This window comes from Panthera leo, chromosome D1 (assembly GCF_018350215.1).
Source record: "Panthera leo isolate Ple1 chromosome D1, P.leo_Ple1_pat1.1, whole genome shotgun sequence".
Classification (NCBI taxonomy): domain Eukaryota; kingdom Metazoa; phylum Chordata; class Mammalia; order Carnivora; family Felidae; genus Panthera; species Panthera leo.
Window position 1 is genome coordinate 67,069,309 of NC_056688.1, and position 12,826 is coordinate 67,082,134.

General features: G+C 37.6%; 1 protein-coding gene and 1 long non-coding RNA gene across 8 annotated transcripts in view; one reads left to right on the forward strand and one right to left on the reverse strand.

The window, feature by feature from the left end:
• RNF141 (ring finger protein 141) overlaps positions 1-4,005 on the reverse strand; it is a 32,558-nt gene extending 28,553 nt beyond the window's left edge. For 2 of the 5 annotated variants that reach the window (XM_042906919.1, XM_042906915.1), the window contains exon 1: positions 3,752-3,857. The gene's annotated coding sequence lies outside the window, so the exon portion shown is untranslated. Of the gene's footprint in view, positions 1-1,925; positions 1,968-3,751; positions 3,859-3,916 lie in introns of those variants that run through there. The other 3 variants (XM_042906917.1, XM_042906918.1, XM_042906916.1) reach the window with 3 other exon arrangements.
• Positions 4,006-4,113: 108 nt separating this feature from the next.
• The window catches only part of LOC122201037, a 174,954-nt gene continuing 166,241 nt past the window's right edge, over positions 4,114-12,826 (forward strand). For all 3 annotated transcript variants that reach the window (XR_006194048.1, XR_006194049.1, XR_006194050.1), the window contains exon 1: positions 4,114-4,258. This is a non-coding gene — a long non-coding RNA (uncharacterized LOC122201037). The remainder of the gene's footprint in view (positions 4,259-12,826) is intronic.

Sequence of the window (12,826 nt, forward strand, 5' to 3'; positions counted from 1 at the left end):
TAAGCAGGCTCCATACTCAGCATGGAGCCCGATGCAGGGCTCAATCCCATGACCCTGGGATCATGACCTGAGCTGAAATCAAGAGTTGGATGCTCAACTGACTGAGCCACCCAGGTGCCCCTAAACAACAGATCTTCAATGTAGATGAAACAGTCTTCTATTGGGAGAAGACATCATTAGGATTTTTTCATGGATAGAAAGGAGAAGTCAAAACCTGGCTTCAAAGCTTCAAAGGACAGGCTGACTCTCTTTTTAGGGGCTAATGCAGCTGGTGACTTTACACTGAAGCCAATGCTCATTTACCGTTCGGATTAACCCAGGGCCCCTAAGAATTATGCTAAATCTACTCTGCGTGTGCTCAAGCCTGGATAATAGCACATCTGTTTACAACATGGCTTACCGAATATTTTAAGCCCACAGTTGAGACATACTGCTCAGAAAAAAAAGATTACTTTCAAATTATTACTGCTCACTGACAATGCACCTGGTCACCCAAGAGCACTGTTAGAGATGTACAATGAGATTAATGTTGTTTTCATGTCTGCTAACACAACATCCATTCTGCAGCCCATGGATCAAGGGGTAATTTCAAGTCTAATTAGTTAACATTTTGTAAGGCTATAGCTATCACAGAGTGATTCCTCTGATGGATTTGGGCAAAGCCAACTGAAAATCTTCTGGAAATGATTCACCATTCTAGATGCCATTAAGAACATTCATGATTCATGACAAGAGATGAAAATATCAATATGAACAGAAATTTTTAAGAAGTTGATTCCAACTCTCACGGATGACTTTGAGGGGTTCAAGACTTCAGTGGAGGAAAGAACTGCAGATGTGGTAGAAAGAGCAAGAGAATGAAAATTAGAAGTGGAGCCTGAAGATATGACTGAATCACTGCAATCTCATGATAAAACTTTAAAGGATGAGGAGTTGCTTCTTATGGATGAGCAAAGACATTGGTTTCTTGAGATAAAATCCATCTCTGGTGAAGATGTTGTGAAGATTGCTTAAATGAAAACAAAGGATTTAGAATATTATATAAATTTAGTTGGTAAAGCAGGAAGGATTTGAGAAGTCAATTTGAAAGTAAATTTGAAAATTGACTCCAATTTTGAAAGAAGTTCCACTGTGCGTAAAATGCTACCAAATAACACTACATGCCAGAAAGAAATCACTCATGAAAGAGTAAATTGATGAAGCAAACTTCACTCCCAAAATAAAGTATTTTTTAAAATTAAGGTATGTATATTGTTTTTTTAGGCATAATACTGTTTCACACTTAATAGACTACAGTATAGTGTAAACATAACTTTTATATGCACTGGGAAACCAAAACATTCACTTGACTCACTTTACTGCAATATTTGCTTTACTATGGTGGTCTGTTACTGAACCTGCAATATCTCCAAGGTATGCCTGTAATGTGCTTTCAAAAAAACATTCAAGGATTTTCTAAATAAAGAACAAATGTTATTTTGAAACTCATAAGAATATCAAGGATTCCAAAAATGCCACATTCTCTAGTGGGTGGTAACATACACTTGATCACTTCTTTTTCTAACAAACGAATTGTTGTAGTTCAAATATGCATTACAAAGATATAAAAATCACATCATGTGCACCTGGCAAAACAAAAACCAAAACAAAGGAAAACCTCCATGAACATTTAAACTATATCCATTAATAAAAGGATTAAAGCAAAGTTTAAAAGCCTGAAAGTACAGTAAAATGACTAGTTGACAAGTACTGTAGTATTTAGAAAACCTCTCTGAAGCCTATTCTCCATGAATTTTTGTATCAACTTCCTTACTTACAAAAATAATAATCATCAACTACTTTCATTAAGTCAGCTTTAAGATCAGTGATAAAAACTAAGTTCTAAAAACTAGATCCCTAAAGACACTATTTACTTTGTTACTCACCGCTTACTCAAACTCTACATCTATAAGCAGATATCAGCTGTTCTGCAAGATAAGAAATTAACAGTAGCTATGATGGATACATAAGGAAACAATTATACTAGTTACTATAGAAGCTGGAATGCTTGTTCTGGGCTCAAAGATCTTAATTAGAAAAAAATATATATAGAAAGAAAAACTACAAAAAGAGAGTACTTGAGATTAAGACTGGATTTTTGATAGCACTGTTGTGTTTACTAAATACATTTCATATTTGGAAAAATACACTAACTAGACTTGTAAGCATTCTCTCTGGGCTTTCCCTGCCTTTTTGGGAGAAGGGAAGGGAAGTCTGTGAAGCGTTTAGACATGAACTAAGAAGGATCAGGCTACACACATTAAATATAAAGTTCACTTACACCAAATGACAGCACATTTTGGAGACATACAATCATATTCTAGAGGAAACTATTTAGAAACTGCAGTCAGGCAGGGGTAGCTCAATCAGTTAAAGTCTGACTTCGGCCCAGGTCATGATCTCACAGTTCCTGAGTTTTAGCCCCGCATTGGGCTCTGTGCTCCCGCTCAGAGCCTGGAGCCTGTTTCGGATTCTGTGTCTCCCTCTCTCTCTGCCCTTCCTCCGCTCATGCTCTTTGTGTCTCAAAAAATAAATACAAGTTAAAAAATAAAAATAAAAAATAAAAAACAAGAAAAATAAAGAAACTGCAGTCAGAATCAAAGGAAAGGAGAAAAACCCATACTTCTTTTGAGTTCTGAATTCAGAAAGCATCACTTCTTAGGAGTGACTTCAATACACAGGTTACTGATTTAGGATCGTTGATCCATGGAACCCCATACCCCGCATGAAATTCTGAATGGATGGAGCTCATCTTATAGCAAAAAATGGGCGGAAGAGAGGTGAAAAATAACTTTATGCAGAAGATCTAAGACTTACAAACCATAGGAAGTGTTAAGGCAGCTTTATAAATACGCCAGAGGAAAGAACTAAATAAATCATTTGGCAGCATGAACTAGGACAGGGTCGGAATATGAATGTACACTGATATTTAATAAAGGGGCTAGGGATAAATTTGAATAATAGCAGTAAATCCACATTTGTAACCACGATACAAATAACAGAAGTCACTGCAAAAGCTAACACAGAAGGCTTTCTTTCCAGGAGTAGTTATTACAGTTATTAGAAAGGAAACTTTTTGTCTCAGACGGGGTCAAGGTAGCTGGTTCGACAAGGCAAGCCTTTTGGGAAGATGGACAGTGTAAGCTAATTTAGCAATAGAAGGCCGGCTAAGCAGATCGACTTGGCCTTTTCTGAACTATCGCCCCAGGCAAGGGTTTCTAACCTGAGGTGCCCAATGCGGCAGGGGCACACAAGGTTTCTGCAGCACCGGTGTGTTTACTAAACGCACCCACCACCCTCTGGCCATCCTAGCTGCCTCGGCCCCTCCTCAAGCGCACCTGCACGTTTAACCAACAGCTATTTCCGCTGGCCCACTTGACTGCGCCGGCGGCAATATTCAAAAGCAGTTTCCGGCCGGCTCGAGAAGGACAAACCCTCTCCTAGTTGTCCAGAACCACCCCTCCCACTGGACAACCATCTGCACCTCTGGCCAATGGAAACTGCCGGGTTGGGTACGCAGCGTCCGCAGAAGGGCCTCCCAAACCAGCCCTGCGCCCTAAACCGAGGCCTAGAAGGATGGCGGGGCCGGGCCTGTCGCCCCACTGAAGCCCGGCTTGACAGTGGAGGACCGGCCGGTGTTTCTTCTCCCAGCCCCGGGGTCTTGGGGCAACAAGGAAGGGAAACGGAGAAAGGACAGCACGATGCAGCTCACCCCTGGCTCAAGGCAACGCGCTACCGGCGGCAGCAGCTCCACCTCAGCCCGCAGCTCAGACCCACAGCGGCAGCGACGCGGGCCGGGCCTGCGACCGGGTCGCACCTCAGTGACGCAGAAGCCCCGCCCCCAGAGTGTTTTTGGAAACAGTGCGCAGTCACTGACCCCAGCCCTCCGCTCCTGTTCCGGCTGCGGCGTGCCGCTCAGCTTGAGGATCTTTGACGTTCGAGCCCCGGAGGCCATCTGAGAGGGTGACGCCCCAGGAGGGGGCCGAGCCGGAGAGGAGGCAGGAGAAGCCTCGCCTGGCGGGCTCCTAGAGGCTCGGTGAGGTGAGGTGGCCTTTGCTCCCGCCTGGCCGACTGCCGCCTCCTGACGCCACCTCCTGAGCGGCTGTCGGGGGCCCGCCCAGCTGTTGACAAAGGCCGCACTGTAGAACCCGGGTTTGGTGAAGGGTTGGATTCCAAGCCACCACTTGTTAGGCCTCCCACTGGTCATAGCTACACAAAGGTAATCTTGTTACTTTACCATGCGATGGGGCCAATTATACTCACCTAGCTAGGTTGAGAAGCAAAAAGAAACTATATGGAAAGTAATTAGCCCTGGGTCCCACATGGTAAGCCCTAATAAATGGCAGCAATTCTTATGAACACATGCTGTGATATTATTGCTGCCCATTAAGCATCTGTTGTGTGCAAAATACTATACAAGTCACCTTACAGGCATTGCTCTTGTTTAAGTGGTTTGTTCAAAGTCACACAGCCAGTGAACAGCAGAGCAAGGACTTAAACCCAGGTTTAAATTACTTACGATAGATTAAACTAAATTAAACTACTTAGCAGGTAAATTAAACTACTTACGATTCTTAATGTTTGGACACTTGTGTATCAGTTATTTGTAGATTTAAACTGTGAAGAATTAATCCTGCCCTCTAATAATAGCTATTGACCATAGAAGAAGCCCTGTTCCAAGTACTTTAAAGGTATTAATTTAATCCTCACAGCAATCCTGTTAGGTAGGTATTATTAATACCTTCATTTTACAGTTGAAGAAACAGGAAAGTATGTTAAATTTTCCAAGGGTCAACCAACCAGTAAGGAACAGAGCTGTATTCAAACCCTAACTGACTGAACCATGAGCTTGCGCTTTTAACTCTTGTAAACTGCCTCACTAAGACTTCATCAGGGCCAGGCTCATGTTGTCCGTGTACTCCCCTTTTATACATTACGGAGAATGTGCCGAGCATTCTCTGCCTGACAACTAGCACACAACCTGGCCTGCAATAGTTGTTCAGTATTTGAACATGTGATGAATATATGAACCTTGGAAAAACTAAGCCTAATAATGATAAGCCTAAACTAAGCCTATAAGTAATGATTTATTAAATAAAAAAAAAAATCTAATTAAATTCAGCAAGATTCTGTAGTTTAGCCTTATCTGGGCCTGGGAGTCTGGAATATTTCTCTGTAAAATTTTCCTTCAATTAAAATAGTATTGGAGGTTCTACTTAGTGCAATAAAACCAGGCAAAGAAATAAAAGGCATAGAGATTGGAAAGGAAGAATAACACTGTATTTGCAGATAAAAATACCATGGAATAGTACCAAAAAAAAAAGCTACTGGAACTAATTAGTTTAGCAAAGCTGCAGGATACAAAGTTAATATACAAAAAATCAGCTGTATTTCTGTATACTAGCAATTAACAATTGGATGTTGAAATTTTTAAAATATCATTTAGCAGCAAAAACAAAAACACAAAAACCTAGAGATAAATGTGACCAAAGATGTGAAAGACATAAAATGAAAACTGTAAAACATTGCAAGAGAAATTAATGATCTAAATACAGAGATATATCATGTTCATGGATCAGAAGATTCAATGTTTTTAAGATGTCATTTCTGTCTGAATGGATCTACAGATTTAAGGCAAGCCCAATAAAAATCATAGCAGATTCTTTTTATAGAAATTATCAACCTGATTCTAAATTTTATAATTTTATATGGAAATGCAAAGGAACTAGAGTAGCCAAAACTTTGACCAAGAAAAACAAAGTTGAGGGACTTACAATACTTGATTTCAAGACATTATAAGAAGGGCGCCTGGGTGTCCGAGTTCATTGAGCTTCTGACTCTTGATTCAGCTCAGGTCTTGATCCCAGGGTCGTGAGATTGAGCCCCACATCCTTAAGATCCTCTCTCTCTCTCTCTCAAAAAAAAAAAAAAAAAAAAAGACATTATAAGAGTTACAGTAATCAACACAGTGTGGTATTGATGTGAAGATAGATATAAATAGAGCAATGTAACAGAATTGAGAGCCCAGGGATAGACCTACACACACAGAGTCAATTGATTTTCAACAAATATGCCAAGGCAATTCAATGGGGAAAGGATAATCTTTTCAAGAAATGGTGCTAGAACAATTGAATAGTTATGCCAAAAAAATGAAAAGAATCTCAATCCTTTCCTCATACCATATAAAAAAATTAAAAAATGGATCATAAATCTAAATGTAAGAGCTAAAAGTATAAAACTCATAGATGAGAATATAAGGAAAAAAAATACGTTACCTTGGATTTGGCAAAAATTTTTTAAACATGGCACAAAAAGCATCTTAAAAGGGAAAAGAATTGATAAATTTTACCTTCTCAAAATTAAAACATTTTTTCAAAACATACTTAAGAAAGTAAAAAGATAAGCCATAGACTGGGAGAAACTGTTTGGAAAGCATATATTTAATAAAGGACTTCTAACTACAATATATAAAGAACTCTTACAACTCAGAAGACAACCTAATTTTTAAAACTGGGCAACAAATTTTTAAAAATTTTTTTAAACGTTTATTTTTTATTGAGAGACAGTGAGAGATAGAGCATGAGCATGGGAGGAGCAGAGAGAGAGGGAGACAGAATCTGAAGCAGGCTCCATGCCCTGAGCTGTCAGCACAGAGCCTCACGTGGGGCCTGAACCCACAAACTGCAAGACCATGACCTGAGCCAAAGTCGGATGCTTAACCAACTGAGCCACCCAGGCGCCCCTGGGCAACAAATTTAGATAGACACTTCACCAAAGAAGTTATATTGATGACAAAATAAATATATGAGAAGATGCTTAACATCATTAGACATTAGGGAAATGCAAATTAGAAGTACAATGAGGTATCACTGCATACCCTAGTCACAGAATGGCTAAAATTAAAAAGACTGATCATACAAATTATTGGCAAGGATATGGAACAATTGGAATTTTCATATAGTGCATTTTGGGAATATAAAATGATATAACTAATTTGGAAAACAATTTGGCCATTTCTTAAAAAGCTAAACATATACCTACCATATGATTCCCATTGCATTCCTAGGTATTTACCCACTAAGACTATGAATATTCATTGCAGCATTATTTGTGATAGGCCCAAACTAGAAACAACCCAAATGACCACCAGCAGGTGAAAGGAAAACACATTGTGGTATATTCACACAATGGAATACTGCTTGACAATGAGAAGGAATGGACAATTGATAGACTCAACAACATGAATGAATCTCAGAATAATTATTCTGAGTGAAAGAAGCCAGACCAAAAAAGGAACACATACTGTATGATTCCTTTGATATAGAATTCTAGAAAATCCAAACTATAGTGATAAAAAGATCAGTGGTTGCGATCAGTGGGATGAAGAGGATGAAAAATGGGGACTGGAGATTGGTGGGAAGGTGGTATCACAAAGGAGAAAACTTTTTGTAGTGATAGACATGTTATTTTTCTTGATTGTAGTGATGGTTTCACAGAAGTATACTTGGTCAGAAGTTCTCAAATTGTCTACTTTTATCATGTGCAGTTTACTATATGCAAATTTTGCCTCAATAAAGTTGGGATGGAAAACATATCTATTTAAATTTTAGAAGGCTTTATATTACAGCCTAATCTGAGCCTGGGAGTCAGAAAATCAGTGCAAATTGCTTTCAATTTATAAAATTGAAGTAGTCCTTTTTTATACTTCAGAGAGAGTGTAGTGAAGATTGCAACTATAGGAGAGACTACAAGATTAAAATATTTTAAAATTAATATTGACATCTCTAGATAATTTCTTTTAAGCACTACAGTGTTTTTCTTAACTTTCCACAAGTGTAATGATTAAAATATAAAACCATAAGACATTAATAAAGATTATCTTAAAAGCTGTAATAGAAGAGATTAGAAATTCTGAAATAGGAGTTATGAAGTTATTTTGTAGCAGGCAAAGGAAACCTTTATTTTTCTTATATAAAAAAAGGTGCAGGAAAATGTTTGTAGGAAACCACAAGTATAAATAGCAAGAGTTAAGGAAAGAGAAACTACTAAGTTAACCCTTTTATAAGAAGAAGAGTGGGGTGTGCCTGGGTGGCTCAGTCAGTTGAGCAACCAACTCTTAATTTCCGCTCAGGTCATGATCCCAGGGTCATGGTGATCAAATCCTGTGTGAGGCTCTGCGCTCAGCATGGACCTAAGCTGCGCTCAGCTTAGGATTCTGTCTCTCCTTCTGCCCCTCTTCCAGCTCTCATGCTCTCTCTCTAAAGGGGGAGGGGGAGGAGGAGGGAAAGGAGGAGGAGAAGAATTGATCCTTTTGTAATGAATCTTATAATTTGTAATGCGTATTCAGATTTTCATAGTTTAGGTAGGTATTTGCCCATCCAAATACAGAGGCTTCAATGAAATTGTAGTAAACACAGTCCTGTAGTGAAGACCAGGAAAATTTGAGAGACTTTTAAAACTTTTTTGTAAGAAAATATGTCCAATGCCTCCTGCTTTTTGTTAGGTCACTAAACATCTGTGATAGGACTGTGGGAATATATGAGGAAGGCTCTGAGTGGTTTTGGATTGTAAAAACTTTTAACTTCCTATATTAATCCATAAAATTATGAAGTTAAAAGAACTAATAAATCATTTGGCCCAACATTCTTCATTTATAGGTGAGGAAACTGAGATCCAAAGATGACGAGGTCCTTCACCTAAGGACCACAGAGCAAGTTAACTAAACTGTGTTAGAATCCAGATATGCTGACTACCAGTCTAGTGCTTTTCCTCACAGTACATTACTGCTTTTAATTATATTAGTGTAGAATACAGAGGAACAACTGGCCACCTATAATTAAGATTAAAGCTTCATCATCTTCTAGAATGATGCATTTTGAGGTTTTTATGTCTTATTGATCCCTCCTTTCTGGCTGTTTCTTCTCAAGCTCTGCCCTCAGTTTTCTGCTTTTATTTTTGAACATTTGGGGAGCTCAGGCACTTGTAGCTTCAATTATCATCCATATTCAGATGATTTCCAAATCAACATTGCCAATTGTTATCTTTCATTAGTGTTCCAATCCTGTATTTCCGTATTTACATAGACTATCTCCCAGAGGGATGAATGTACTACAGTGATGGGCTCCTGAATTCAACAATTTCCTTATCAAAGTAGCTTCAGTATTCCTTCTGGTCTCCCAGGTTAAATCATATGAAGAGATTTCTTTCTGTCTCCTAAAGCATTCTGTCATGGTATCCTATATTTTCTTTAAAATTTCTCTTTGCTTTATTTTTTTATTCTTTTTTTTTTTTTTGAGTTCTTAGTGTTTGCCAAGTACCAAAAGTATTCTATATGTATTATCTCATGTAAGCCTCACAACAGTCCTAAAGATAGATATCAATATCATCTCAATTTTACAGAAGGGTAAACAGTCCTGGAGAGGTTAAATAAATTGCCCAAGGTTACATAATTCATAAATGGTAGAGCAGGGATTCAAATCCACTGTCTGATTTTAGAACCTCAAGTTTTAGCTACTGAGTTATATTTCTACTATTGGGCTTAACCCATTCTTGTCCATTCCATACTATCATCTCAATACAAGTCCCTTGTCTCACAGATGAATTTGTATAACAACATCCTAGCCAATCAACTTATCCTGAAACATATTTATTCAATCCATCTTGTATCTTGCTGCCAGACCAACCAACTTAAAACATTATTAAGTCTATGCCATAAAGGTGCTGGTGCTCAGTATTAGGTCAGAACATATCAACAAAATGGACCCCAGTGTTTGAGAACTCATTTTAAATGGATGATTTTACAATCCCATTGCCCCAGAGATCTATCTGGATCTTGGGAAAAGTCTAATATACTACCTACCCCCATTGTTATGTCATTCCAAACCACCTCCCAACACTCTCCCCACAATCCTTCATTGCTATGTTCTATGATCACTGATCTTTGCAGTTCTTTACGACCCACTTTCCTTTGGCATACCTCTTCACTCACCTCATGCTAGCTTCCTCTCTGCCTTAGCTATGTCAGTTTGACCTCAGGAATTTCCATTCTCCTGCCAACAACTCCTCTGCCATTATCTGCCTTTCCTTCAAACAATTTCTACCTTACTGAAATCAAAGGAATCTGCTTCCATGACAACCTTTTTGGCTGGGAGACAGTTAACATTCTCTTCCCTAGCTGTCACATCCTTTCACATCAGTGTTTTAATACTATCAACCAGCCATCTCTCTTCTTTAAACTTTTCCATCTGGAAGTCTGTTTGTTGTTGTTGTTGTTGTTGTTGTTGTTGTTGTTGTTGTTTTCTAAGCTAACTAGGCCTAATAACTGCAGATCAAAGAAATCATGTTTCTTCTTATGCAAATGCAAAACTAAAATCTTTCCGTTATCATGTACAATGCAAGGAATGATCAAGCCAGGGGAAATGAAGTCAGAAAGTTCAAGAACAATATAGAGAATACTTGCTCCAGTCCTGGGAGCTATCCAACTTGGTCCTTTGGGTCCTTGTTACCAAAGACAGACCAATGTGAGATGACACAGTTTACTCCCAGAGAGCAATCCCAGGTCAGTTTATCACTCTGCTACATGGAAAACAAGGACTAGAAACAGCCAGTTCATAATTATATTTCCCAGATTATCTAAAATATGTCCTTTACAGATGGTAAATTTGTACTAATTTGTTTTGAATTGGGATCCAAACAAGATCATCTCATTACATTTTGATTGTTATATTTGAAATTTCTTTTAATTGAGAGCAGTACTCCTCCCCTCCTTTCTTCGTACTATTAAATTATATCAGAAACTGGGTGTATTGGGGTTCAACCAGAGAAACAGAACAAGTAGGAGATATATACTAAGAGATTTATTGCAAAGAATTGGCTTACTCAGTTGGGAGAGCTGATAAGACAAGTTAGAAATGCATAAGGTAAACTGTCAGGATGGGCAGAGTGGAACTTATGGGCATGAGCTGAAACTGCTAGGCCCAGGTAGAATTTCTTCTGGGCATCCTCAGTTCCTGCTCTTAAATTGTTTCAACTGATTGAATCAGACTCTTCAAGATTATCTAGGATAATCTCTTTTACTTAAAGTCAATTGATTATGGACTTAATTACTATACAAAATACCTTCACAGCAACACTTAGTTTAGTGTTTGATTGAATAGTGACTAAAAGTCTAGCTATATTGACATACAAAGACTACCACGTTGGGTCAATTGTGTAGATTATTCCTACATTCTGGATTTATCTGTTTTCTTCCTTGTAGTGTCATTTATTTTGTTTTCTTTCCATATTTCCTATAAAGACAGTTTGGCTTTAGAGAGATTCAGGCTCCATCAGACTGTTCTGGCAAGAAAATAGTTGGTGCTGTGTGCTTCATGTTACATCAGGAAGTCCACAATATCTGCTTGTCCACTTTTAGACTGATCATTGGGGTTTTCATCAATAGTTTATCTAATGATTTTATCTATTAGGATGGTAGTCTGAATCCATTTTATTACGGATTAAAAAATGATGATTATTTATTAGTATGTTTCTGTAAAAAAAACCTTTTTCTTATGAACTGGGGCTACCTTGAAATACTGTTCATACAGGAAAGGCAAGAAAAATGTCAAATTCTTTCCTTTTAAGGAGTTGGTACCTAGTTACTTGCAATCATGTCCAACGTGTAGAATATAACATTTTTAGTATAACTACAAATTTATGGGTTTTATATACTTGATCAGTTGCATTTAGTATTTCTTTTGTTGTTTAGTCCCATCTTTGGCCAATGGTAAGCACCTCATATTGTCTTTTTGACAAGACAACTTTCTTGCATCCTGGTCTCTCCCTGGCTTATCTTCTTTAATTCCGGCTTCAGATCTGGAACCAGCTATCCCTCCAAGGAGTTCTGGATCCTTTCAATGGGGAATGGTATTTTAGAGACGACAATCTGGTTGCTAGATGTATTCATAGCTATTGGATTATGATTATTTCTAGTCCTTTTTGGAGGACAGAGCTAGGGAATATATATGTTTGAAAAGAAAATAACAATTTAGAGTTTGTACTGATATTCCTAATTTAAATTTAATATTACAAGACTTTAAATATAACACTATTTTAATAGTTGTCTCTCTTTAATCTTACATTGAAAATCATATTACCTAATTAAGTAATTATTTATATTATAAAATATAGAAAATAGATACAAAATAAAAATCCCAATATACTGACTGGTTACTGAATGACTTTACATGTTCTTACTGTTCTATTTGTCCTTAGACTATGTATCACTAGTGACGCAGAGTCAAAATAGCTGTGTTCTAGTCCCTTGAAATAATTCTCCTTTTTCTAGTAGTTCCTCAGTTTGTTTTCTTACTTTTAGAAATTTATTTTTAATTTTACTTTTGAAATGTAAAATTTTTCTACATTTCCCAAGTTGGAACTATATAACAAGGCATATTTGGAGAAGTGTCATGCCCATTCCCAGTCCTCTACCCTGTTACCTCTTTACTCCTACTTTTAAGCATTTTTGTGTTTTTTCCAGGATTTTTGCAAATGTAAGCAAATACATACACAAACATAAATAAAAGTAGAAACGTGTTTGTGTTTTCCACCCCATTATTACACAATGTATAGTGTTCTGTAACTCCTTTTTTTTCACTTAATAATATATCCTGAAGATCATTTCATATTAGAGTAATGAAAAAATAGAGATTTACTTCATTTTTGGATAACTACATAGAATTCAAACATATGGATTTATCATAATTTCTTTAACCAGACCCCTTTTGATGGACATTTGGGTTGTTGTTAT